Below are 21448 nucleotides of genomic sequence, written 5' to 3'. Positions count from 1 at the left end.
AGTGAGGCCAAAAATCCATTTTCCTCTATGCTCTAAGCCCTTTCAATGACGAGTTTCTCACCATCTGCACTAATAAATATGGACTGGTGTGTGTATAACCATACACTGAGGAGAAGGGAAGAGTGAAAGGATTTTAAATGGTTGCAAATTGCTCTCCTGCTGAGATAACAGCAGTTTGCATGTGAGCCTCAGTTGTCACACATCAAGAATGGGCATTTGGCTTCTTTTCACACAGCTGCGAGAGAGAAGGGGTAAGTTTCAGAATGACTCGAGAGAAAAGCGGTCTGTTGTTCTTAGGGAGACAGGCTTTCTAGTGGCATCTTGCCCAGAAGCTCTTGCTTCATAGCTCCAACCATGGGGACTGGAGACAGGATAAACAGACCAGTCCCCAGAGTGGGGAGCAAGGGGATCACTGAAGCCCTGAAACAGGATCATAAGCCTCAAGGCTCAGCAGAGATCAAAGGGATCAAAAATGGAAACAAGGCCAGAGGGTTGAGGTAGCCCGGTATGTAAGAAAGTGATCCTTGTGGTTAAGGTCAGTTTTTTGGGAAGACTTGGAGGCTTAAGACTTGACCTTAGGCACAAGTGGTTACAGGGAAAGCTCTGTCTTGGGAAGATACAAACAGCAGTCTAAGAAGGTGGCAGGTTAGCAGAGGCGGACAGTGAGTGTGCCATAGGAAGAGTAAGGCCGCCGAGGCAAAAGCCAGTCACCCAGGGACCGTGGAGCCTGACTAGACTCAGAGGTCTCCTCCTAGCCAGAGAGAAGTGACTCCCTGTTCCTCGCAAAATGTAATGGGGAACTGTGGAAGCGTCAAAGAGACTGTACGGTGAAATAGGGAAGTGTCTCAACAGTAGAAGAGCAGCCACAGTGAGAGTGGAGTGTCCACGCCATCAGAAAGTGCACTTTAGGAAATGCTGAGGAGCGTGACAAGACCCCTTGGTTAGAACACTTCCAAATACATCCTCCAACAGAAGGACCTCCAACCTGCCCCAAGGTGGGGCTGTGGAACCCAGTCACCTACCTCTCCTCTCAAGTGATCAACATGGGAGGGGAAAGGACCCTGGGAAGCAAGGGGGAGTAGGAAGTGTCAAGTCAAGGGAGGAGAAGGAAAGTGGGAACTGAAATGGAGCAAAGCGTCAGCCGTTGAGCCCAGGCAAGGCAGTGGGATGAGCTGGGAAGACGGGCTGGAAAAGTCACCTGAGGAGGTGAGACTCTTAAGAATTACCTGTGGCTGAGCCCATGGGAGGAGAAGACACTGTTAAGGGTGCCAAGCCTTTAGGACCACCCAGGGGAAAATGTGGGGAAGCGGGGAAGGCAGGGGAAGGGAGGGTTTGCCATTAAATACATGACCAATCCCTGGTGAGAAGGAATTGCTAGTTATCACTCAAAGCAACTGTTCAGGATTGTGAACTCGTACAGAGTTCACCCTTAGTGTTGTCTTAGGTCCTCAAAGCAAAACCTATATTAAAGCCTTTATCACCTAATTTCACCCTTCAGCTGTAATTGAAGCTTCCAAGCCTAACACAGGCCTTGGTTACTTAAACTGGAACCAAACAAGGAAAATCCCCGAGTATTGCTAGGTAACAATAACAAGTAATATTTGCACAACTTTACAGTTTACAAAGTGTTGTCATCATTTTTCTCATTTGCTCTTCATTACCAGGCTGTGAAGAAGGCAACTTACCCATAGCTAGGAAGTAAAAATGGCCAGATCGCAGACTGAAGTCTTCAGATTCCAAGCCCAGTGGAACTTTTGTTACAGCAAATATCTCTTATATACTGGTCAAATAACACTCTAAAATGCTCGGGCAGTCTGAGGAAATATCCATATTATACTCTTCGGGGAATGTATTCAGAGATTAAGGCAAAGTTCTCCAGAAGAGACCATCCTTCCCTTATACCTTAGAACATCTCCAGATCTACAGTGTGTGTGGCAGGCATTCTGCCTCCATTCCTCCCTGACTGGTGCAGATGGAACGGCATTGCCAAGATTACATTCTTCAGAAACATGCCTTCTAGGACCTTCTTGGTAGCTGCTCATTGACTATGCTTGGAATAAGAGCCACAGTTGTTTTTATTTTGGCAAAGGAAGAAAATGAGGAAAGAAATCACATATTGACTTGAGCAACATCAACACGACTTTCGAAGCAGTATCAGTCAGGGGAGCATCTAGCCCAAAGGAACTGGAGCTACCAAGTGTACCTTCTCCTTCCCCTCAACCCTTCTCTCGCTCTCTTCCGTTTCTTCCTGTTTTTCCTCTCTCCATAACTAGATGATGCCCATGATATAGTCTCACTGTCTAAGAGGAAATAGGAAACTCTCTTTTATTTCTGCATTCTTCACCGCCAACTCTAGCAGGTGAATGGGGCCAAACTAAAGAGTGGTCTTGTTGAAGATATAAAGGCTTCAGGTGAATGTGAAAGGCTGGTTGTGCCTTTCACAGTGTATAATCACTGTGTAGATTATACAAAGTCTGGGCTGGACCCAGTGGCTCATGCTTGTAATTCTAGCACTTTGGGAGGCAGTGGCAGAAAGATCGCTTGAGGCCAGGAGTTTGAGACCAGCCTGGGAAAAATAGCAAGATGCTATCTCAAAAAAAAAAAAAAAAAAATTTTTTTTTTTAATTAGCCAGGTGTGGTGGCAGGTGCCTGTAGTCTCAGCTATTAGGGAGGCGAGGCAGAAGGATTGCTTGAGCCCAGGAGTTCAGTGTTGCAGTGAGCTATGATTGGGTCACCACACTCTAGCCTGGGTGACAAAGCAAGACCTTGTCTCTAAGAAGAAGAGGAAGAAGAAAAGCAAGAGGAAGGAGGAGGAGGAGAAGGAGAAAAAGAAGGAGGAGGAGGAGGAAGAGGAAGAATTATCCTGCTCCCATGTGGGAGGCTTTCAAGGCCTCATCCTCTACCACCTGAACTTGTAATTAAACACTTCCCTTCCATTTACCCAAAGCAACTGAAACCAGCACAGAAACCTCATGTCAATTACTTGCACAAGTGTCCCTTGGTTATGTTGATGAACAAGACAAAGGTTTAAACCTAGGGAAACATTCTTTCTGTCCTTATCTCCTCTACTTTCCCAAACCTCCCCAATACTACCACTGGCCCTACAGCATTTCTCACAGCCCTCCTTCATTCCAGCCAAGTCTAGCATTGTGCGGCCCCACAATTCTCCTTCATGTTACTTCCAAGCTCCCACCCAAGATACCCCCAAATGCTGGGAGCATCTCCTTCTTGTTTCCTGTGCTGCTTTCCTCTCTTCCTTGGAAGTTCCTCTCACTGACTCTAGGAAGGTTTCCTCTAGTACTGAATTCCCAAATATGCAGCTTGTTAAAGCCTCTAACATGTACATTGAGTATTGGAAAATTCAGCAATCATTTACAAGTTAAGATTCCTATGTCTCAGGGGCTGAAAGGGACTTTTGAATCAGAATTGGTCCATTTTCAAATATTCCTCTAGCTTATGACAACTTTCTAAGCTTCAGTTTTTTTCATCTGTAAAATGAGGGTACAGGGTCTTCATTCTAAGGTTCTAGAAGTCCAAGGCTTGGTCAAGGTTACACAGCTAGAGGTATGACAATGCAGGCTAGAAGTGAAGCCTGCTGCCTTCTGAAGGCCACACTCTCCACTCCATCAAGCTCTGTATGCACATACAAGCACAAGCCAACTCATCTGCCTGAACTCCTCTGTTAAATATGTAGCAAAACTAACAATGGAACTACCACGTGATCCAGCAATCTCACTTCTGGGTATATCTAAAGGAATTAAAATCAGTATGTTGGAGAGATGTCTGCACTGCCATGTTAATTGCAGTACTATTCACAATAACCAAAAGACGTAATTAACCTAAGTGTCTATCAATGAATGAATGGATTTTTTTTAATGTGGTATATATACACAATGGAATACTATACAGTCTTTAAAAAAAGAATGAAATTCTGTCATTTGTGACAAAGTGGATAAATCTAGAGAATATTAAATTAAGAAGTAAAATAAGCCAGGCACAGAGAGGAAAATACTGCATTATTTCATTTACATGTGGAATCTGAACTCCTAAAAGTAGAGAGTAGACTGGTGGTTACCAGAGGCTGGGGAGGCGGGAGTGGGTAATGGAGAGATGTTGGCCAAAGAGTACAAAGTTTTAGTTAGACAAGAGAAACAAGTTCTGATGCTCCATTGCACAACAAGGTGGCTATAGTTAATAAGAATGTATTGTATATTTCTAAATTTCTAAAAGTTTGAATTTTAAATGTTCTTACCACAAAGAAATGATAAGTATGTGAGGTGATAAATACATTTGCATACTTTTATTATTTTATAATTATATATATATATATTTAAAACATATCAATTTGAGACTAAGGAGCAATTCTTTATTTTTATGCCCTTAAATACATAATGGAGTTTTGCCTACTGAATTATGTCTCAAATGTAAACACCCTATGTTATCCAACTCTATATCCATCTGCCACCAACCACCAACCAGTCCCTTGATCTTTGCACATCAAAGATGCCTACAAATAAATGCTTTTGAATGAACAAAGGCACTAACTGAATGAAAGACCTCCCGTTTTTCATTATCTCCATGAGTACTGCTCACCAATTGATTGAAACTGGACTCCCAAACTCCCAGGCAAAGCTAACCCTCCCAGATGTGTTCTGCTGGCTCCACCGTTAAATACCTGTGTCGCTCAGCATTTCTATAACCCTGGTGTGCCTCCATTTCTTCATCTGTAAAATGGGAATAAAATAGTACCTACCTCACGGGGTACCTATCAGGATTAAATGAATGAATCCATTTAAAGCACTGAGAATAGTGCCTAGCAATATATGTTAGGGTTCTCCAAAGGGACAGAACTAATAGGATACATGTATATATGAAAGGGAGCTTATTGAGAATTAACTCACATGGTCACAAGGCAAAGTCCCATGATAGGCCGTCTGTAAGCAGAGAAAGAAAGAAGCCAGTAATGGCTCAGTCTGAGACCAAAAGCCTCAAAAGTAGGGAAGCCAACAGTGCAGCTTTCAGTCTGTGGTCGAAGGCCCCAGAGCCCTCGGCAAACCACTGGTGTACGTCCAAGGGTCCAAAGGCTGAAGAACCTGGAGTCTGATGTCCAAGGGCAGGAGGAACAGACAGACGCATCCAGCACAAGAGAAAAAGGAATGCCATAAGCCTCAGCAAGCCAGCTCACCCTTCTTCCACCTGCTTTGTTCCAGCCGGGCTGGCAGCCGATGGCATGGTGCCCACCCACATTGAAGGTAGGTATTCCTCTTCCAGTCCACTGACTCAACTGTCAGTCTCCTCTGGCAACACCCTGACAGACACACCCAGAAACAAGACTTTACCAGCTATCTAGGCATCCCTCAATCCAGTCAAGTTGATACCTAATATTAACCATCACACAATACATAGCAAAATGCTCAGCAAATATTAGCTGTTGTTATTCTATACTTTCATCTAGCATAATCCTCATCACACATCACTGTGATACCTGCTTAATTTGTTAACTTTACAGAATGAGTGGAAGCTCTATGAGGTCAGGGACCATATCTGCCTTCGTCTTACTCCCAGCATGGTGGTCTGGCAGGTGGTAGGAAATCAGTAAATTTCTTAATGCATCCATGCAAGAATGCAAAAACGCAAAGCTAATTCCCTGGGCTATGTGGATTGGTTGCTGATACTTTGTAACTAACAGAAAATTTTCTAACCGTTGAATACTGTAGGTAATTGTTCTGACTTGCACTCCTCTGTTATTTAAGAATAGAGAAAATGAGAGGCACCATTGCAAAGTGGTTAAGAGCACAGACAGTAAAGCCAGAGTGCATGGATTTGAAACCTAGTTCTACCACTTACCAAAATGTGACCTTATGTGACTTCAATAGAAATAAGAATAGTACCTACCTCAGGTGGGTCTTATGGAGATTAAATGAGTTAACATATGAAATGTGCTTAGTGCCTAACATTATATAGCGTTAGCTACTATCATTATCATCGCCACCATGAATCGTGAATAAGGATATGATACAAAGACCTGAGAGTGAAAACAGATGTGTGGTTGTGGGAAAATATTTTGTCACCAAGACAGAGATATCATGGATGGCTAAAAGGCAGTGTTCAATATAACTACGTTGTTGTGTCATGACAATTTAGCTGTCATCAATATACTCTTGGAATGTTTTAGGTTCATGCAGTTTAGGCCACACTTGAGGGCAGGGAGTTATGGGAGGAAGGTTTGTAGAAGAGTGTCTACTTTGTACAGTGTAAACGCTGCTATGCCCACCAGCTCCCACCACAAGCCCTGCACTCCAATGAGGTGGGCACACATCTATGACCCAGCACCACCCCTGAGTCCTGCTGTGGCCAGAAGACCACGCTTCTCTCCTTGCCATCTCCTCCTGACACAGATTTTCTCATCACATTTTAGTTCCAGGACCCTCCAGAAACCTAAGGCACCATTCTGTTCTTTGATGCTGTGTCTTCAAAGTCATGGGCAGTGCAGAAGCCCAGCTGCCAGGACACCAGCTGTCCCCTCCCTGGGTCTCGCTGTGGCTGAACTGCAGGTCCCCTAGGATGTCCAGAAAGGTACCAAACTGGGCTTCCCCCAAGTTGCTGAGCCACCTGCAGCCGGAAACGGGGGAGCAGCTTCACCCTCTGTGTGTGGTGGGCGGCAGGACCCAGCTCTGAGAAGATGTAGAACACGCTGTAGCTTCAGGAAAAGGAATCTTAAGTCCCAGAGCAATTAAAGAACAGGAATCGAATTGAAGCAAGAAATGAGGAAAGCTTTGCATCTCCTGTTTCTTACTCTATTTCACCACAATGGTTTTTCCCCTCCACAGCCCAAAGCTGTGAAGCGATTTGAAGCCACTACATTTAGCCACAGATGATTGATTTTAAAATTATTCATGAGTAGCCATCTCACCACTATCTACCTACCTCAAGATTAGATGCTGCCACTATCTCACAAGTCTCTTATAAGAGGTTGAAATCAAAATCTCCTCATGAATGGAATTTATCTCACCAGCTGTGAATATGCACTGTGATTTGTTATCATGGAGTTCTTTATCCTATTTGCTTAAGCTACCTTAAGTTTATAACATGCATTAATTTTTATATTGAAAATTCTATGTTATATGCAGAAAAAAAGAATTACAACAGCACCTGCTATGGGTCTATTGAATTAGTACTTTATATATCGCATGTATTACATAGCGTGACCTTTTGATGTTTAATACCCAACCCTACCCCTGCCCCACTTACACACACATACCAGCTAAAATGGTTCTCTGAAGGTACCTCATGAGTCAAATTTGCTCAAGATTCATGGCTCTTACCTGAAACACTGGGGTGCCTATTTAAATAATTTTAAGAAGATGTCAATATTATGAATATGATTTCCTTGAAGTAGCCACACTATAGCATCAGGATTGCAACATGAATGCTGACACTTGTGCCTGGCAGCCAACAGAAGTTAGGGAACTTGACACCAGGAAGTGTCCCACAAAGGACCCAGGACATGGTCCACTGGGATCCTCACTCAGCAGAGGAACATGGAAAGTGCCACTCCCTCATTTGTCTCATCATACGCTCATTGCCTGACCCTGGGTGGGTGGAGTCCTTCCATGTAACATACAATTTTTAATTTTAAGGGCTGATATCTATCTTTAAATTATCTAAGTAATGACACAAAGACTGAAATCAAAATTCGTTGTGGCCTTCCCATGAATGGCCTCACGCCATTTGGTGAGAGGTAAAGAAAGGGTGGAAAGCTGAGTGCTGGGATGTGCTGGGTTTGCAACGCCGCTTCCCTGGCATACAAGACAGGCTGAAACCTCTTGAAGCCAGTCAGAGTCCAAGGTAAACTGCTTCACAAACACTCAGCCAATAATAAAATGTTTTGAAAAGCACTTAAGCTTAATAGGTTGAGGTGTTAACTCAGTGGAAGCTTCTGTTACTATGGAGAGAGACTGCAAGAGCAGAGCAATGCCACAGGGCGGGAAAAGGAACGCCATTAGGAGGAGTCATGCCACACACAGCAGACATACAATAAGGCCTCCTGTATGCGATGGGCAGTCACATGGGGCCCAGGATGATGGTGCTGGGCCAGGGGAGTACTGGTTGGTATGGGCAGGGTCTTCAGATCCCTCAATGCACTTGGTTTGAATCTTTCTCTTGATCCACCACTTTCCCCAGGCCTACTTGTCACTTAATCTGCAAAACATTATTGTTACTTCCATCTTATTGGGGTAAAATAGCTGAAAGGAGTGAGGTAATTCACTCAAACTCCTCTGGTCAGAAGACTTGGGATCAGCCCAAGGCATTTGATTTTGATGGTACATTCAATCTACCATGACTTCTCTGCTGCTCTGGATGCTCTGCCTTGTTTGGACCTTCTAAGACCAACTCCTCCACTTATTCTTCCACCCACTCTTGGCCATCAGTTCAGAAGCCAAGGGCCATCCCCAGACATTCCAGAGCGAATAGACTGGAGTGTGCTCTACACCTCTGGTATTACAGGTTTTCATGTTACATTCCTGCAGACTCTCTGACACATGACAGGCCACAGAGGTATCATCAGGTCCAGGAATTTGTACTGCAAGAATAATGATTTTCGTTCTCCATGACTACTAACTCAGTGATCTAGATTAGTCTTATTATAATGTTGTTTCCTATCAAGTGAAACACTGCCTTTAAAAGGATTTCAGTCTCCAAACTTCCTTCACACAATGAATGCTCATGCCCTAACACCCAGAGTCATCTGGCAGTCATTCTAGTTCCTTGGGGCTGTGCACCAAGGAAGAAAACTGGTTCATCCTAACACCATTCAACACATGCATTACTGATGGTCTTCTGTGGTGTAAGCCATAGAAGGGGCTGAGTTGCCAGTAAATGCCTTTCTGACCGGTACAGTTGAGTCATCTGATCAGCATTCAGAACCATTGCTGTTGGCTCGACAACAATGTAACGCCTCGAAATTTATTCTTTATCAGAGGTATCCAGTCTCCTAACCTGAGATTTATGAGATTCATTGAAAGAGATAATATATTTTTTAAATGAAAGAGCAAAACAACATAATTACGTATCTACAGAATAAACTGACCTCTGCCAACGCAGGTGGAGATGAAGAGTACAGGGTTTGATTCTTCTAATTACACACAGCTTTTGGATAGGGGTGGATGAAAGGACACTTTATTATTCTCCCTCTAGTCATAATGCTCTGTTGAAGCTAATCAAACTCTAATTCATTAGAAACTGGGACAAGAAACAGAAAATATAAATAAATAATGGCTTCCACTGGCCCTTAAAGCCTGAACGAAACTTCTGATTAAATCTGGCACCCGGGCCCTGCTAGAATGTGCACTCCATAAGAGTGGAAGCCTTGCTTGGCTTGTTCATCAATGGACCTCCAGCACCTAGACAAATGCCCAGCACCTTGTGCTCCCCTCGTAAGTACTTGTTGAGGGAAGCAATGAATAAATGAATGAATGAACAAACAATCAAGGCAGACACATCCAGAGCAGCAGAGGAGTCATGGTGGATTGAACGTGCCATCAAAATCAAATGCCTTGGGCTGATCCCAGGTCTTCTGACCAGAGGAGTTTGAGTGAATTACCTCTCTTCTTTCAGCTGTTCTCCCCCAATAAGACAGAAGTAACAATAATGTTTTGCAGATTAAGTGACAAAATTTATGTAAAAGTATTTCACAAAGTACCAGTTACCCATAGGAGAATCCCATAAGTGACCCTATATCCCACGGCTTCACTGATCCCCGCTAAGTCCTGTTTGCCTCTTAATCCTACAGCTTCTACCTCCTAATATCTCCCTTCATTGTTTCCTCTCCATTCTCACCACCAGTATGTTCACTGTGGTTCTCAGCACTCATCACCAGATAGTTCCAGTCCCTACCTGGTGGGTTCCCTGCCTTAAGCCTAGCTCTGCTACCTCTGCTACAGTAGCCTTGCCACCAATGGGCTTCACGAAGGGTGAGTGATCCCTGTAGTCACAAAGCACAGGGATCCATGCTCAGAAGGGCCCACGCTTGAGGGCAAATGCTCTCTGGTTGCCATCTTGAAATTCTGAATGATTTACCGTTTTGGAAGTGAGGTCCGTGGCACATGAACCATGGGCCGGGGGTTCAGGGTCTTGGCTCTCATGTGCAGCATCTCTTACCACCTTCCTGCCTCCCAGGACAGGTTCTCGGCTACCCATTTTCCTGCCCCTGGCACCCTGGGCCCTGCCCAGCCTTCCCCACAACCTGTCCCAGTGACACCGTCCACTCCACTTCAGTGGAGGGTTGGGCGCAGGGTGGAGAGGGGCAGGGTTGGTGAGCATGCTTCACAGTATCTTGCAAGGGGGTGTGGCAGTGGCCATCCTCACCCCAGGCTGTCAGTGCTACCATGCATTTAGCAGGTGACTTGGTAAAGGAAGCCTCAGGCTCAGCCTTAACCAAGATACCCAGTGCATCTTGACAGGGAAGTTGCAATACCCTCAGGGGTTACCTGCTCACCAAGGGTGGGAGCACCAGGCCTCTGGGAAGGAGATACACCTGGCTGCAACTTCCTGCCCCTAGCTAGAGCATGGCACATCAGTCCCAGAGAGGAAGAGCCAGCTGTCGGTGGACCACATGTGTCCCAAGTCTCAGGGAGGGCTCCAGCTCCCACGGAAGTCTGTACTTGTCCCACAAGTGTCCTGCCATGAGGACTGGAGGGACATGACATTAAAGAGAATAAAAAATGCCATGACAGATTGAGAGACTGCAGAATGAAGGGAAATGCTCTGTATTTTAAAGCCTTTAAGAGCACCTTTTTTTTTTTTTCTGGTTTTTGAATAAATGGCCCCACATTTTCATTTTGCACAAGGACCCCAGGATCCACTCCTGGCTGTCAACATGGCCCTTCTAAATTCTGACCCTGACACACTGCTTACCTGTGACACTCCTTCAGTGCTTTCCCCTTTCCTGTAACTCAGAGCAGAAAGTTTGAGCCTCCTGGCTAGGCCCCCTTGTCTGGCACGTGCTGATTTCCTCAGCCCCATCCCTTCTGTTCACCCACACTCACCCTCCGCCTCGGCCATCTTGAAGCATTAGCAGCTTTTTGAACATGTCTTGCTGCTTTATGTCACTGCTCATCACGTATTCTTCCCTTTGTTACCATTGTCTACCGCCACCTTTATCAAGCCTCACTTCCTTCCTTGGCCTTCCCTGACTACCCTAGCCCCCATCAGGCTCCCTCCCAGGAGAACTGTGTCATGGCCCTGATCCCTGTGTCCTAGAATCACAGATGTTCCTACCTGGCTTCACTGTCATATGTATGCAACATGATCCTGATGACAGGGACCATATGACCTTCTAGTACTAGCTCCAGCAGAGGGTCTGACACTTTCAGGGAACACCGAATTCAACACTAAGCTGCACATGCTGGTTCTCTCTGCACATTCCCTTCATTGCCTGCTTAGTGAGATGATCTGAATCAAACAAATCAGTCCCACTGGCCACTTTCTCCTGAGAGAGGAGCCTTCTCAATCACCAAGATGGCCAAGGCACCATTTTAAACCTATTTTATAGGCCCACCACTTTCTGATCATGTCATCTGCAATGATCCCGTGGGTTTCAGTTCTTGCTTATCACCAAACCTCAGCCACAGAAATTAGAGATCGAAAGCAGTGGACTCCTTTTTCTTAAGAGAAAAAAAATCATTTTTCCCCTTCGACACATTCATAAAGCTCTAACAATGCAATCCTAGTAAAGGGACCTTCCCTCCATCACTTTCCTATGGAGATCAATGCCCCGTACAATGGGTTTCATGACCTTAGACCCGGAATCTAAAGACAGGCTATTCAATCATCTGGTCCTGATCCCTCATCTTCCCACTGTGGACACTGAATGCAGGGGGCCAGGGACTGTCTCCATTCCAACCCAAGCCCATGCTCATGCCACTGTTCCATGCGGCCTCTGTGAACTGGGAGTTATCTCCAGGCTCCTGATTCACCCTTTCACTCACTTCTCTGAGAGGATACAAGGTCATCCTTGCTTGTAGGTTTCCTTTCTTCTTCGAGATCTCTAGACTGTAATATTATCCCATCAATTGTCCAGTAACTCAAAACCTACCAGCCATACTAAACTAACCCATGATTCTGGCATTCTCTGTTGCCACTTCTCACTGGTGCTTTATTTTCCTCCTGAATGTTCATCAGGGAGTTCGTGAAAAATTGGGAAGGGGCGGGAATGAGGTTATTGAGCTGTCAGTGATCAGACAGTACAACTTACCTCACAGCAACAGTTTACTTCACTAAATTGTGGAGGAGCTGATGAGGAAGGAATGATCCTGGTTGATGCACAGTATTGACACAGTAGCCACACAAACCACATTCAATATCTCTGTAAGCCAGCTGCTGGCTTGTTTTGGGGGCAGTGTAATTGCTGCTGCCATCATTTCACGAACAGTCCCCTCTTCATCCCACCACCATTCATGGATTAGTTACTAAACTAGCAGGACTGTTTCAGACAGAGAGCAATCAGCAAATCAGAAGCTTTCCAACTAGACTGGAATGGGTGGCTTTATTAGACACATTCCCAGTCACCTTGCTAACAGCCCTCAGGTTTCAGAAACGTCATTAAATATTCCATTCAAGAAACACAGGAAACCCTAAATGTGATCTACCTCATAACCGTCCCCACCGCCTTCCCCACACCATCTCCACCCTTCAGGCGCATTCTAAACTTACAGAAATGTGGCCAGGAGAGAGTTAGACTATTTTGCGTGATGCAATACAGCCTGTTCAACTTTTGCATAGCAATTCAGCAAACACAGTTTTAAGCATTCAATTCTACTTCTACAGCTTCTTAAAATTCCCTGCAATATAATTATACTGATGGGAATGCAGAAAGATAATTGCTTTTAGAGGAAAGTTTCTCCTTTGTTCCATGTTCATCTGGCTTCCAGAAATGGAACAAGAGCCCTTGAACAGCAGAAATACGCATCCATGTGTCTCTAGTTATCATTTATTTACAAAGATAGACCTTGACAAATGTAATTTGTTCAATAAAATTAAAAGGATGCACGATAATTCACTTAGACAAAGAGACTTGAAAGGGGACGTCATCGGCAGCAGCGCCGTCCATCATTCCAAATGATCAGCTGACTTTGAAGAAGTGGCAGGTGTTCCCCTTTTGGAATGCAGCATTGAAATAGTATTTAGAAGGGGGAAAGAAAGAAAGAGAGCTAGGAATTGGAGCAATTTTTTATTCAGGCAATAATTATACAAATTAGATCTATGAAAGCCAGAGAATGACTGTGCCTTGAACCCTGTCTGTGTGCATAGAACAATGGGGAAATTAATAATTAAATCTATTACATATGCTCATAATTCAATACAAAAGATACCTCAGTAGTTCAAACACTCCTGTATTTTCATTTGAATAAGGCTTTCACACATTCTCATTATATATGTATTATATTTTAAATTTAACAGCTTATTTTGTTGCCTTTATGTTTGAATTAATAAGGGCACACTTTAATGCACTAATGGGGAATTGCATTAGCTGGCTTTGCAGACATAACTTTGAAAATCTCCCTGGTTTCCCAAGGGTGAAATCAATTTGCCCCATAACGTATTGTCTCACAGACACATCTGGAATCTTGGAAGAATAGCTCCCCTCTACAAGCTTCTGATTTGGGCCTCCGTATTCAAAAGAGGATCCCCTAGTAGATACCCTTGCTAAACTGAACAGACCCATCAGGATCATCTTCTGGATTTTGCAATCTTTTAGCCAGCTGACACGCTTCTCATGCCTAGCCCATGTTATTTTTCCAGAGAACAAAAATAATTTTTCTGCGAAAAAGTAAAGGTTTATTTTTAAACCAATAATTCATTTCCTCTCTTTTTAAAATGTTTCTTTCTCACTCCCTCTCTCCCTCTGGCTTTCTTTATATTCCTATTTTTAACTCTTCATACTACCTCTGGCTCCACGGAGAGTGAAGAAGACAAGGAAATTAGAAAAAAGAGAGAGAGAAAAAGAAAAGTATATCCTATGGTGGGCAATGATGGAAAGGCCCCCACAATTGTTGAGGTACCAATTAATAGCATCAGAAATACTGGCGTTCAGGACAGGGGGATCGGTAGTTGAACTACAGCACTGAAATCACAGAGAGCACAGTGAGTTCACAAAGTGAGGGTCTCAGTTTTCTAAAAAACAGAGTGACTGCCCTGGAGGGTCAAATGCTAAAGTTATAATCAATGGAAAACACCCATCCCTCTGCAACCCAGAGAAGAGACAAAGAAGTCAGTATCTGTGAGAAAGAAAGAGAGGAAGCCTAACCAACTGCTCACATCTCAGTGCAAAGCGGCTGCCAGCATACCCGGACAGCCCGGCACATGCGGAGGCACTTGCCGCTGCTGCCACTGCGCTATGACAAGGAGTTTTGTGCCTTCGGAGGAGCGCCAAATCCAATGATGCTAATTGCATTGCAGATTTCTAGCATCATTAGCAATTCTTAAAATTACATTTGCCCTGCTTAAGTTCCCTATTTCCAGCCTGGTATACGAAGGGGGTAAGTCTCTAAAGGGGATATGGGTTACAGAGAAATTTGATTGGACATGCTGGCTTCAGGTGTGCAGGTGGAGGCTGGCTGGGGGGAATCACAGCCCAGGAAAAATGCTTGTTTGTCTTATTTTAAATGCTGATTGCCGGGAGAATAAACAAAACCCGCAGCTAAATGGGCCTTAAAGGAACACTGGGAATTTTGGAAAGAAAAAAAGCCTTACCAAATAACAGTTGGAACTAGCCCTGTGGGTCCTATGGTGACAAGCACCATCCAACCACCCCGAGCAATGGAGTAACTTGCATTTGAAATAGTTGGTGCAGAAATAACCACTCTCCTTTTGTTTGTTTGTATTTAAAACAAATGAATAAAATCCAGATGAATGGGTGTTTTTGCTTTGTTTGTTTGTTTCCTTAAAGAGAACATATTTGCTCATTAGGAAAGCTAGACAGCCAGCTCCAGAAACAAAAGCCCCAAGTCTGTGTCTCTCCCCAGCTTTGGCAAACATTTTGCCACAACATTTCCCAGCCCAAGTATCTCAACCCTGCTGGGAAGGGAAAGGCCATCCCAAGAGCAGAGCAGAGGTCAGGATCCGCCTCTCCTGAGGCTGCTGGCTCCTGAAACTGGGGCAGGGCTCTGTGCAGTTGGGACTTCCACGGCAGAGTCATTGAGAGACCACCAACACCAGCCTCTCCCATAGTGGAGGGGTGGCCTCTACTCTGAATCTGGCAACAGAAAGGGGACCAGCTCCTGGGTATTTTTTCCAACAATGTATCCCATGTAATTAAATTGCTAAGCCTATATATTTATAGACACATACATACACATATACATACACACACTTACAAATATGTATTATATATACAGCTCTATGTATAAACACTTACATAGAGGGAGTGTATAGCTTTGAATTGGGCCGTCTTCTCAAAATAATTAAGCCAGTTTTAATGAAATACTGTTTAAGGCTGCTGGCAAGCAAAGAAGCCATCTTCAGCAGAGCATTAATAAACTGAGTCATTCGCACGAGGGAATGGCTAGCTGTATCAGACACATTCACGGTGCTAATAAAAGAGCTCAGTTCTCTGTGGCAGGCCAAGGATTGTGGGGCCGGGAGGGAGCACAGGGCCCAGTCATCTCGGGCTCACTGTCACAGACAGTCCTTAAGGCTGCAGCGGAGTTCACAGCACAAGCTGGAAGAAGGGTATGCTTGCCCTCAAAGGATCCCAGCAGGAATCTAAGTTCATTGCTCTGTCCATGGAAGAGTTAGGTGACCAATCACAGGAGCTGGTAAGGTCTCCAGAGCTCCTTAGCATCTGTGGGTGATGCTGGACCAGCACTGGAAACAGGGTGCAAGGGTGGCCAGAGTTTCTCCTTTTGGTGTCCCAGTTCCTCGTCTACAGTGACCTCCAACCCCATGATGTCAATGAGATAAACATGTTGGGAGGGTTTTTCAGAGGTGTTAATGGGGTTAACGTTTAACTCTTAAAATGAGGATAGTCATTCTCTAAACCAGGAAATTAGATAGGACATCCCTTATCAATACCTCCTGCTGCTTTTTAGCTGCTGCTTTTTAGCAGCAGGAGGTACTGATAGGTAAAGGAATCTCTGGTTTGATTTTTAATAAAAGGGATTACCCATTTAATAAAAGGGTTTACCCATTCTCACAATGAGAATCTTTATAAACTGTGCTGACTTTCACCAAAAGCGATGAGATGGACTTGCTGCCACATATAGGTCCATGCCAATGAGATGGTGTAGCAGTATCTGGTGCTGGAAAGAAAGGGGCCTGTATAAGAGTCCCACTGTACCAATGAGGAAGCTGACCCTCCCCAGTGTTACACCGTTTATCCCCAGTGGCACAGCCACATCCTGAATCCTTCTTCAAGAGTCCTGGGAGAAAAAAATAAGCCCCGTTACCCTCTCTTCCTTTCTGTCTTGGAGAGAAGAGGCCTATAAAACATTAACGGTGCAGGGAAAGTTTTTCCTAATTCCAAACAAGGTGGGAAAAACAGGAACCTTTTGATTTCTGTAACATCAATTTGGTGAAAGGCAAGCACGGAAGTTTAGATTGAACCATGATAACAGTTACCATTTACTGAGCCTTTTCACTTGCGGGGAGGACACTGTAGATGCATAACAGTTCATAATCCTCACCACAACTCTGTAAGCTAGGGAGTTGTATTCCCACTTGACAGAACAGGAAACTGAGGCTCAAAAAGTTAACTAACTTACCCATAGTCCTAGCGCTCACCAACAGCAAAGGCAGGATTCAGATACCCCAAGGCAGTGAACGGGGGGCGCTGGTTCTGGTCCTCCCTCTCCCGTTCTCCTCTACCCAGGCTTGATGCTGGGTCCATTCTCCCTTTGGCCTCACCATTAAAGCTAATGTTGACATTTCCATCAACTTCCCAGTCTCATACTCCCAGGAGTAGCAACATGTATCAAGCCCTGGTGCGGACATAGTCCTTACAAAAGGCAACTTCTGGGGAAGAAAAAAAAACTCCTTGTTCTCAGCTCACTGTCAGAACTGATGCCTGGGCGGACAGGAAGCGTGCCTGAAGTGTGCTTTCACTTTAGGCTTTAGTGTGCTTTCAGCACGAAGGAGGAAGGAGAGGCACGCGCAGGGCTTGATTCCCGATTCTCCAGAATCCGGAAGTGGAAGAAGCCTAGGAGTGACGAGGGACCCCAGATCCTGCCTAAACCAGCGTCCTCGGGTCAAGCCCCAGCGGAGTCCTGGACAAAGGAGCCGCGACTTGGCGGGGGGACCGGGAGAAGGGAACGGAGACCCCAGCGGAGCCAAGGAGCCTGGATGGGCAGAGGAAATGGGCGACGGGTAAATGGAGATGCAGCCGGGAATGGGAGAGGACGACCATCGACTGGGAAGCGGAAACCCCCTTGCGGTTTGAGGGCCCTAAGGAGGGGAAGCGCCCCGCGCCCGCCCCCACGCCCGCCTCCAGGGGTGAAGGACGGCAGGGCCTCCCGAGGCCGCTGCGCTGGGACCGCCTAGCTGAGCAGCCCCTGCCCGGCCCCTGCTCGCTCCTCGGGCTAGCACGAGGCCCCACCGTTCGAGCGCGCTGTGCATCGCACCTGCAGCCTTTCGAAAATAGAAAAATACGGAGTATATGTAGTACTCCACACCCTTTGTAATGATGCCGCTCCAAGCAAATGAGTCCTTAATAACCCGGGGTGCTGGGGGCAGCGACCGATGGGGAGCAAACAGCCTGGCCTTGTGGTGTTGAACGCGCGGCACTGGAGACTCCCGACGCTCCATGCGGCGCAAGTCCCAGCTCCTGGCAGACCAGCACCCGGCCTTCCCCGGCTAGGAGCCGGGCTTCTGACGGGAGGGCACGGTGGCGAGAGGGCGCCAGCAGGACGCCTGACGTTGCGTGAAAGAAACAGAAAATTCCACAGCACCGCGGCGAGTGCTCCCCGGCTGCGACCGCGCCTCGGGCCGCGAGGATGTTCCTGTGGCGCCACCTAGTGTCTGAGGTGCAGACAACGCTCTGGCGAGGGCTGCAAGGTCGGCCTGCGACCAGCCCTGGGACTTCAGACTCAGGCTGGGACCTTGGGATGGGTCATCCAGGGGTCCCCGGCTGTGGACCAGTGATGCCTTTCCACCAAACAAAAAGCCCCCCAGACGTTTCTCTCTTCCTGCTGCAACCAAAGCTAAAAAGAAAATTTGCCAGAATGAATGGAATAACTGACGGTCCCTTTCAATTAGACGTCCATGAGGTGATGTCTGGTTTTTCCTAAGTACAATGGCAAGTCAATTATTAGTTCATCCAGAAAAAATATAGATGCTATCATCGTATCAACATGAGTCCCCACATAGAACTGAGCCTCAGACCTGCTGGAGGTGCTTTGTCTGGGAAACACTGAACTAGAATTTTGGGTGGGACAAAGTAGAAGCTTTACTTTTCATTTAACAGTAGCCTGAAGACCTCCTGCAGAATAATGGAAAGGATAAAGACCTGGAAGCCCGGACACTAAGGTTCTGGTATTAGCTCTGCCCCCCCAGCTGTCTGTGTGACCTTGACCAGAGGGAAAGAGTTTTACTACCTCTCACAATACTATGGAGTCTGGATTGGTATCTCCATGTAATCAGTGAGGAAACGGGCTCCAGAAGTTTACCCAAGGCTGGGCAGCAGATCAGTGGCCAGACCAAGCTTCAGCTGCACGTCTGCCCAACTCTGAAGAGCACGCTCCCTTCACAAGCCATCAAATCCCTTCCTGCTTCACCCTCTTCATCTACCACTTGAAGGGGCTGTACCGAGTGGTCACAGTTCCTTCCAGATACAGCAAACCGTGATTCTAAGGTTTCACTGATCCCTTAAAACCCAGTTTTAGTGCTCACAAACCCCGTGGTGATAACAAAAGAGCCTTTAAAAAGGATTTATCCACCTATAAAAAACATTAGATTTTATTTGGGGCTATGGGCAAAGAACACCAAAACAAATGTGTTGGAACATCAAACCTCCTTTAAAATTTAGAGCAGCAGGGACAGAGGAGAAAATCTGCACAGGGCAAGGAGGGACAACTTAACGGATTCCATGGTTGGAATCAGACTGCAGGGCACTGCTTATCTGCCATTGGCTTCCTGGGGGATAATTGCCTCCTGACAATTGTTTAGACTTGATAAATGCATGAAATGGGGCTGCAAACAGTTTATCTGGCTACCAGTTCAGATCCGGACAGAACCAGATGAAGAAGTCAGGCACATTTGCAATAACCTCAAAGATAAAACCTTCCTATCAGAGGCAGCTTATCTCCTCCTCAGGGTCATGCTGCCCAGTAACTGCCACCTCCAAAAGAAGGAAGGGGAGAGCACTTCTAGCAGGGGGCTCCCAGTGGGCCTTGCTTGCCTTGAACTCCCCTTCCTGCTCCCAGGACAAGCCACCTGTCTGGCAGCAAGGGGGTGGCACTGCACCCCGGTCTGGCAGACTTGGGAAAGATGTTGGCAAGGAAAGTGGAAGAAATGGGCAACTAGACCACAAAGCCAAGGTCACCTAACTCTGAGATGAATGCTTTCCTCATGGGCTCTTCCTTTACTTCATCAGGGATAAGCTAAAGGAACTTCAGGCCTCCCCAGCAAAGATAACAGCATGAATCGCAGCTCACAGGAGCTGGGACCCTGCTGGGCTACATACTCACCCCGTGACCAAAGGCAAGTGGGACCTCTGGGCCTCAGTTTCCTCACCTCTCAGGGGTTTGACCTATATAATCCCTAAGATCCTACTGAGCTATTTTAAGGACTGGAATCAAACCAGCCAGACCTCTTTATGGTTTAAAAGAGGTCAGAGGTTTCATTGAAGAACCATCTCCCTCCCTTATATTTTTCCTCTTCTCCCCTCCCCCACACCTCTCATTTGCTGGCCACAAACCTCCATCCTCCAACTCCTTTCCAACGTCAGTAGCTGGCTCCACCAGCCTGGCTAAGGAGCAAGGAGACCATCACCTCAGAAAGCAGCCCCGCTGGGAGGTCCATGGCAGTTCGCCGAGCTGTGGACAGGCCCTTTATTTTCCATCTGTCGAGAAAGGAAGCTGCCTGTTGCTTATTTCCTCCTCCCACTCTTCTCCCTTCCCACCAGAAGACTCTTCCACCTTCAAAATATTCTGATGGGGGATCACAGGAGTTTTTCCTCAAACAAGATCACTGGGGGTCAACTATTGACCAACCCCAGCCTCAGCCCCACACATTCCCTCACCCTCCAGCTTGAGCGAGTTTACTAACTCCAGTTAGTAAAGCAGTTGGCTCAACAGGACAACCAAAAGTGACCTTCTATGTCCTAAAGCCCTCGCCTGACACCACCCCCTTTTTTTTTTAATTATTCGGGGGCCTTTTGGGGACCCACAATTGAGCTGTATTCTGCAGAAGGAACTTCCAAAGGAAAGGAATAAGGCATTGTTTTACCAAGAGCCTTTTTCCCCTCAAGAAACTCAATGTAAACTAGGAACCTTGCACTTTCTTTTCCCTTTGGGTAGATGAGCAGAAGGGAAGAGTTACCACCCAGGGTGAGGTCATTCCCCCGTGGTGGTAGAATGTCTGGTTCTTTTAGTTTCCCCATGGTGCTGGCCTCACAATAGGTGTTCATGAGGTGCAGGCTAATTGGGTGAGTGGATGCAGTGCTCTGATGGATTTATTCAGTGTACGAGATTGCAAAGCCATATGCCAGCAAAGGCTTAACCACCCCACCCTACCCTTCAGACCAGCTCCATAGCTTTCCATGTTCCTGTCTGCCCAGCCTCAGGCCAAAGCAAAGGCAGGGATCTGAGCTGTGCCCCCTGTGAACACCCACCTCCTGACCCCTGTGCTAGTGCCTGGTCCCTGCGTGCCTTGGCTTTCTGTCTTCTCTCCGGACTATGATTCATGGCAGATATTAAAAAGGAAACAGCATCCTTCAATTCTTTCTACCATTTCTCTTATCTTTAAAGGGTTCTTATTAAGCAGTATCTTCAAACTTATTTATGTGATGTCATGCTAGGAAGCAGTGTTGTCAATGTGCCACTGTCCTTGAGCACTGAATTCAGTAAAAATAAAAGCCAAATAAATGTTATATTGTCTCCATGCAGAATCTCCTCTAGTCATGACTAGCTATCCAGAGAGTAGGGAATCCCTAAAGATAATCAGATAATGGTGACTTTTGCTTACTGAGGCAAGCTCCCCTTTCCTGACCGCTTCTGCAGTGATTGATCCGGAGGCCAGCTTCTTGCTGGGGCACAATCGCAATCCGCTCTAAGAAGCCAGCCCAGAAGCAGGGACACAAAATCATGGGGAGCCGTCCATGGCCAAAGCATCATGCTATTACCCTTCACTTCACATTTTTTAGCTCTTTTTTTAATGTTATGAAAGATACACAGATGTATATATTTTATGTTTTCATATTCAAGTGTTTTCATATTAAAAATGAAAGGGCAGG

General features: G+C 45.9%; 1 long non-coding RNA gene across 3 annotated transcripts in view; it reads right to left on the bottom strand.

Moving 5' to 3' along the window:
- The window catches only part of LOC115900706, a 40289-nt gene extending 20118 nt beyond the window's left edge, over positions 1 to 20171 (bottom strand). Inside the window, exons 1-3 of one of the 3 annotated variants that reach the window (XR_004060378.1) lie at positions 19913 to 20171; positions 16197 to 16301; positions 13219 to 15935 (exon numbers count right to left, since the gene is read on the bottom strand). This is a non-coding gene — a long non-coding RNA (uncharacterized LOC115900706). Of the gene's footprint in view, positions 1 to 13218; positions 16302 to 19912 lie in introns of those variants that run through there. The other 2 variants (XR_004060377.1, XR_004060379.1) reach the window with 2 other exon arrangements.
- Positions 20172 to 21448: the final 1277 nt, after the last annotated feature.

Source organism: Rhinopithecus roxellana, chromosome 12 (genome assembly GCF_007565055.1).
Source record: "Rhinopithecus roxellana isolate Shanxi Qingling chromosome 12, ASM756505v1, whole genome shotgun sequence".
In the NCBI taxonomy this organism is placed as follows: domain Eukaryota; kingdom Metazoa; phylum Chordata; class Mammalia; order Primates; family Cercopithecidae; genus Rhinopithecus; species Rhinopithecus roxellana.
This window is presented reverse-complemented; position numbering and strand designations above follow the sequence as displayed.